Consider the following 7,599-nt stretch of genomic DNA (forward strand, 5'->3'; position numbering starts at 1 on the left):
CTTCACTGTGCTTGGGCCTTCAGACTGTGCCTGCCTCCAAATTATCCAGAACTGCTCCGAAAAAAAAACAACCAACCAAACAAACAAAAAGATGAAGACTTGGTGCACATGAATGCGTGTGAAGAGGATTATCTTAACCCAAACGTGAATGAAAGGTGAACTTCCAGCTGGGCAGAGTTACTGCTGTATATTAACTCAAATACTTACCTTATTGATACATTTTTTTTTGCCCCATGACAGGTGGTGATAAACTTAGCTTTGTAGTTTTCAGAAGATCTGATTATCTCTCCTTATAGGATTTTGCAGAAAACCAAGACGCAGTGATATTGAGTGATCTACAAAAATGACCTAATGGGCCTTTTCAGCCCTAATATTCAGAGACCAGAGACACAGTTTTCTCAGAATTTTATAATGTTAAATTTCACACAAAATGTCAAAATTCAGTATGAAGTAAATTCAGTGTCAAAATTTGCATAATGTCTCTTGGGAAAAAAGTCAATGCAAGCAGTGTAATCATATTAATATAAATCTTCATGTGAGATGGGAAGAGGATGGCTATATGGAGGGAAGCAGGAGACTGAGAGGGAGTGACTGTTCTGTTTTTGGGTCTGCCCCACTTCCTTATGTTGCTTTGGCCAAACCAACTTATTTTTCAATCTTCTCAATTACAGAATGGAAAATAGTGCCTATATACCTCATGTGGCTTTTAGCACCTGTTGTCTTTGCCAAGTATTGTCAAATTCTTAAATGAAAGGCCTTATGTAAAAGTAAATTTTCTTGTGAACTCTAGAAGATTATTTTCAACCTGCTCTAATTTTGGCTATTTAATGAAGCTACTACCTAAAAGTACTACATGAATCAAAATGACTTTATTTATTTAGATTGGTAAAACCATATAAAGATGCCCGAGATTCTGGTTGCATTACTGTTTATTTTTAGAGCAGAATCTGAACAAATAAAACAAATTACTCTTCCCATGCTACAATAAATACCAGCACATATAACCCTTCCTTCAACCTAAAATAAACCTTTCCTGCTCTTAGCTGTTCCCTTTCCTAAAATGTCCAGGATGAGAGCTGGAGCTGGCACTGTGCCGTCAAGGTTAGAAGCTGCAGGCTTACACAAAGCAGTGGATGAGGAGCAAGCATGGAGCTGGCCGAGAAGAGGGCTTGCAGAGACCTGGCCACCAGCACCCTCTTTTGATAGGATGGGCTGGAGGCTGAGTAATAGAATCATAGAATGGTTAGGGTTGGAAGAGACCTTCAAAGGTCATCTAGTCCAAACCCCTGCAAGGAGGAGGGACATTCCCAACTAGATCAGGTTGCTCAGAGTCTCATCCAGCCTGGCCTTGAACGTTTCCAGGGATGGGGCATCCACCACCTCTCTGGGCAATCTCTTCCAGTGTTCTACAACTCGCATTGTAAAAATTTTTTTCCTAATATCCAATCTAAATTTACCTCTCTCTATTTTAAAACCATTACCCCTCGTCCTATCACAACAGGCCCTGAGTTTCTCCCCATCTTTCTTGTAGGCCCTTTTTAGGTACTGGAAGACCGCTATAAGTTCTCCCCGGAGCCTCCTCTTCTCCAGTCTGAACAGCCCCAACTCTCTCAGCCTGTCCTCATAGGAGAGGTGCTCTACCTCTCTTATCATCTTCATGGCCCTCCTCTGGACCCTCTCCAACTGGTCCATGTCCTTCTTATGTTGGGGGCTCCAGAACTGGACATAGTACTCCAGGTGGGATCTCACCAGGGCAGAGTAGAGAGTAATAGCTCACTGCTGACCTACTGCAGTGTATTGGTAGTTACTGCAGTCCTCATAACTAACTATATACAATAGAAGCATGATTACAGAAAAATAACGACAAAGATAGTGAAGATGAGCCAACAAGATGCCTAATTGAAATCCTTGGAGGAGCCTATAAATACTTCAGTGTTTACACAGGGCCTATATATTTGCAGAATTACCTTTCCATGTTCCCGAAATGTTTTACACTGGAATGTTTTCAGGCTCTAAGAAGTTATATTTTCTGATATGTCTGAAAACTGCAGGCTCACCCTCTCTATCGCCCCATTTTTTTGATGAACAACTAAAGCTTGATTCCCCCCCACCTCTGAATATGCAAAATGTCAATGGCAAGTTCTACCAAGATTATACACTGATTGTGATCACAGTGTGCTAAGAAGGAAATGTTTTGAATTTACAAGATAATATTGTACAGTACTTTATCAGATGGATGCAGATACATAATCTACTTTTATTATAATTCAGAAGTGATGAGAAAAATGGCAAGACTTATAACAAGTTTGAAAGACGGGCTTGGTGCAGTTAGTCAAAACCTTATGAAGAAAGTTTGGAGGCATGAACAGGTGGATCATATGTAGTGAGTTTTGAAGCAGCTATCCTGTTCCCCTGGTTTCTGTCACAAGGCACTTCTTTTACCTGTCCAAAGCAAGGTCTCAGTTAGAGCATGAATGGGACTGTCGCAGGGTTGGCAAACCTGCTGCAAGTGCAGGGCATGCTGTGACAAAGGATGGGAACTTAACACATGGTTCTGGTTCTTGCTGTAAGGTTCATTGTGAATCAGCCCTTGTATGTCAAAGCACCACTACTAACTTGTGAAAGAATTTGTCAGTCTTTTACTGACAAGTAATGCAGATCCCTTCGCATCACGGAGAAGTCTTTCCACAGACATCTTAGTTGCTGCTGCAGCCTGCCTCATGTTGAGGGAGGGATAGCAAATCTCTCCCGACTTCTGGTGTGTTTTCCTTTTCTGGGGAGTCCCATGAAACCAAAAGAAGTGACTTCTGCACATTTTCCGCAGAAGGAAAGGCATTGAAGCAGCATCTGGAACTAATCACCTGTGTTTCACAGCTCACTGGTGGGCAGCGAGTGAGCCGCTCCGGCTCCTACAGGCCCTTACGTAAAACATGCACACAGCGACTTTCAGCTGCGGGAAACTTGAAACAGCTTCTGCTGGCCCAGCAAGGAGATTGACTCCCTTTTGGCTTACCTGGGATGACAGACTGCCTATATGGGTACCACCGCAGCCTTCAGATGTGGTAGCACGCAGGTGGAGGGCACACACAGACACACAGAGAAACGGCATCCAGCCATCGGATGGGGTATTCCACTAATTGGTTAAGTCTGCGCTGGTGTCTGGCCACCATTTGGCAGATACTGACAGTTTCCACTTAAAGCCAGCCAAGCCCACCAGAAATCCAGCTGTGACGGCAGAGCGGCCGATCTCATGAAGATGTCATTGAACAACTGTTTGAACTCATTCAAGAAATAGTGCGTCTGAATTGAAGCGGGCTGAAGTCTCCTGGGGCTCTTTGCTGGATATGGGAATACAAGCACCCATTTACATGAGAGTTATACCCTGGTGTTCCCAAGTTACATGTAAAGATATAATCGTCATTCTGGTGCTGGGGACTGCTTCAGAGTTCACCTAAAGCTGAAGGAGAGTCTCTTTGCTGTTCACATATATGTCACTTTTTCTGTTCCTGTGAGTGTTTCTACATCCTCATAAATATTAGCAGCTTGTCATAGTGGTTGTCATGATGGAAAAAGTTATTTATTTATAAAGACGAAACAGATGGCACAAAATACTTAATGAATTTCAGCATGTTTGAGAAATGAAATACCCTTTTTAAAAACAATACCAGTTTTGTGAAGCTGTTAAATGCTATTTCACACAATCTCAAGGGAGGCTTGTTCTTCAGTACATTGGGTGTACCCAGAGCCACAGCAGAAGCGAGGCAAAACAAGGCGCAGAATGGAGCAGTTTTATGAAAGGCTGTAAAGCCATGAGCATAGTTTTATTAGCTGCTGCCATTCAGCACGTGGAATTGTGACAGTAGGTGAATGGGAGATGAAAGCGACAGCAGATCGAAAGAGCCTGAAGAAGCTGAGTCTTGGTGTTGGGGATAAGGAAGGAGAGAAAGAAAGCAAGTCAGGCACACAAAATCCCTTCACAGAATTTTGGGTGCATATATTGACCATGTTTCATTATAAATAGGCTATCAGGTGCAGAGAGATCACCACTCATTTTCTGAAAGAGCAGATAAGTAATACCAGCATTCATGATCTTCTTGTTTTAACTGGGATGTAAGTACAAGCATATTCTCCGATTGTAGTGATGGGTCCTTGCTATAAAGTCATAACTGAAGAAAAAACATGTGCTGCATGTGAATGATACTTAGAGACCAGGGGCGTTAGTTATGGAAATACTTTTAAAAAATTATGAATATATGTAGAAAGTTGTAGCTTACAGTATTTTTATGAAAAATTAATTGTGCTTCCCAGTGTGCTTGTGGTCTAAGAAATGGTCTAGCTTTGTTTTAGAAATGGGAATGCTGAAGTTTAAGGGGTTAAATGCCTTTCCCAAGGAAGCTGACTGTACAGCTGTAAGGAGAAGTGCCTTTGCTTGAAATCCTGGTTATAAGTGTCAAAAACTTCTGTTTACTAGACTGGGAACATGGTATAATCTGTATCTCCAGATACTCAATGTTATGTTTTAATAACCTGACTACACTTTTCCACTAGAAAGTGCATGATTCTCAGAGGGACCGAGCAATCTGAAATATTTTCTTTTTTTTTTTTCCCCATTCATAGTACTTTAGTTTATTCATTTTGTAATCTGTTAGACCTAAATCTCTCTGCCTCATTTTGACTAAAAGGTCATCTGATAATCTTTGATTATTAAAACATATATTGCTGTCACTGTCTATTCTCAAATATTTTAAAGCCAGCATTTTTAATATATCAGTTGGTGCTTTCTTGGACCAGGCAGAGAAGAAAAGCTAAGGTGGCTGGTACAGTACATGAAGGTGGAGGCCCTGAATGAAGCTTTTATAAAAACTGTCTCAGAGGAGCTTTTCTCTCTTCTTTCCAGTTTGGATTAGGGGTTTTTTTTTGGCATACATTAGCAAGAAACTCATCATGTCACTGCATTCAAACTGCAAGAGCTAGCTTAGTATTTTGTGAATTTCCCTTGGAAATTGCTCTGCAATGATCTATCCAGAGAACATGCATTTCCTCGTTTGTTTGGATATAAAAAAAATCACAATATATTTATTTTAGTGCTCAATTTACTTGCTTCTCTCACTTTATTCCTGTAGAAGTTTGTTTGAAACGTTTCTTTGAATTTAAATAGCTTTTATTGATGTCATTTTGAGAAATGACTTTCTTTGTTTCTGGTTGGTTATAATGCCGGGGCAGATGGCTTTAACACAAGCTTAACACTATTGGAAAATGCAAGGATAGCTGAATCATTCCCATTCTGAATACAGTAATGATAAGTAGTATGTCCACCAGGGTTAACCCATTAGATAGCAAGTTAGCTATCTGTCTTTGAATCTTTCTCTCTGTGCTTGTTTATACACGTTCATATGTGTTCTCTCTAGAGCAAGCTAGGCGTTGCTTGCAGGGATCCCCCTTTCCTGACCATTCAGCTGAGCAGCCTTGGTGGCCCCTTGAGAGCCTGGGTGCTGCAGCATTCCCCATGTCTTGGAGACCCCAGGTGAGAGTTTGGATCCCCCATGGCTGAGGTGAGAACCCATTTTGGATCTCCCACATTTCCACCAGATGTAGTCTTCTAAGGTCGTGTCTGTTGGATGCCGCTCTTCAATGGCCATGGTGCAGTGCCTTGTGCTGGACTCACAGTGCTGTTCATATATGTGTGAGGGCTGAGAGCAGGTGTGTGCCAGACAGCTGCTTCTTTGTACTGGGACATTTCTACACACGCTACTAATCATGTAGGGAAATGCACAGTTCTGAATACAAATGCCAAGTGGCTTTAGATGTCTTCAGGTTTGGGTAGAAATAGTGAGCAGGCACCCTTAATGGCTCTGAAAGTTTAGGTGCCTTTAATACTGACATGGCTAAAGTAGGCTCCTAGTTACAATTTGTAAATTTGTTTCTGGACTTGCACTGTAAAAACTAAGTCAAGAACTATGACCTTTATGTTTTTACCTATAGCGCTGCATGTAGTGCACTGAGGTCATTGTTTTTAAGCTGCTGTTTGCGTAATTCCAGCAAGTGGATCCACTCACATGATCCTTTACCTGCTCATCCCAAGGTCTCATGCACAACATAATTCATTTTTTTTTAAAGCTAAATGCCCTTGTATGAAGAGCTACATCTATGCAAAGTGGGTAGGAGCTGCTATTTTTCAAATTTGGTAGTATTTTTTACTGACAGTGCTGGTGGGAAAAACTTCACAAGGGATAAAGGAACAAAGAAGCAAGCTCTTGGCAAACCCCCCCCAAACATTCAACATATCCACTCCCCCAATCCATTTCTTTTCCAAAACACAAAGGCTTTCTTATCTGTTTCCTTTGTTTCTTTTTTGTTCTGCAATTTTTCAGGCATTAGAGAGAGACAGTTTCCCAGCAGATTATGAGACTATGTGGAAATTCATTTGTCTTTAGCATACAGTAGTTGCTAAACATATATAACTTTCAAATCCTCTCTGGGAAATAAGTGACAGAGACATTTAGCTAACCCAAACAACACATTTCACAGTAAGTGCTGTACTATCAAAAGGCCTTTAGACTGAATAGCTGAATGTCCCCTCATTTAAGGATATTGAGGGAGCCAGACAAAGGGATGCTGGGAAGCTTGTTGTCTTACAGTCAATATAAATATTTGTAGATGTACTGAATGGATACTGAACTCTGCCAAACTTTTGGCTCCTGATTTAACTAGAAGAATTTCTCACTTAGTTTAGTGTTCAACTAAAATAGAGACAGCAAGGAGTCATAGGCCTTGTCTGCCATGCAAAGTTCCACTGAAAATTGATTTTAAATAGATTTAGTTAAACAAAAGCACTTTGCTAGCATACATGCACTTACATCAATGCACACTGTGATTTTATTGGTTTAATTTAACTTTAAATCAGTCTAATGTGTCTATTTCAAGGGTTAGCACTGAGTGGAGCGAATCAATTTTAGAATTAATTTAATTTAAGTGGTGTCCTTTTCCAGTCTAAGAAGGTTTTATAGAGCTTTTTGTTCCCATTTATTGATCTCAGTGGTATTCTGTGAACATACTTAAAGAACCATTTTTTTTTTCACAGAACTCGCTCGCAAAACTACTGAATTCAGTCATCTGCACATGATTAATATTTCTGTAGTACATATATACTATTCTATTATATAGTGAGATCAATATTGGCATGCAGTTTTTGGATAAGCTTTTTCATAGTTGGCTTTTACCAAATGTCTTGTTGAAAAGAAAATTGGTGGGCCTGTGACAAGTATGTAGAAAACTTTTTAAGAAAAAAAAGATATTATTTAAATGTAAGCAAATTCCTGCAATGTTGTGAGTTTATTCACAATGGAATTTATTTTAAAATGATAGAGCGAGAGAAAGCTAACATAAATAAAATGTATTTATAATGTAGTAGCAGCTACAGGGCTTCATAGCAGCGTGGCTGGTTCTGTACTAGAATGAAAATTATGAAATAAATCTGTTCAGTTTTTCTGGCCAAACAAATCGTGTTAAAAAAGTAAAGGAATGCCACCATCTCAGAAAATGCACGAATAGTAGAAACTAGAACTGAATAGCTCTAATACCTGGGGATGTTTATAACAC

This window comes from Chlamydotis macqueenii, chromosome 2, assembly GCF_036417535.1.
Source record: "Chlamydotis macqueenii isolate bChlMac1 chromosome 2, bChlMac1.mat, whole genome shotgun sequence".
Classification (NCBI taxonomy): Eukaryota; Metazoa; Chordata; class Aves; order Otidiformes; family Otididae; genus Chlamydotis; species Chlamydotis macqueenii.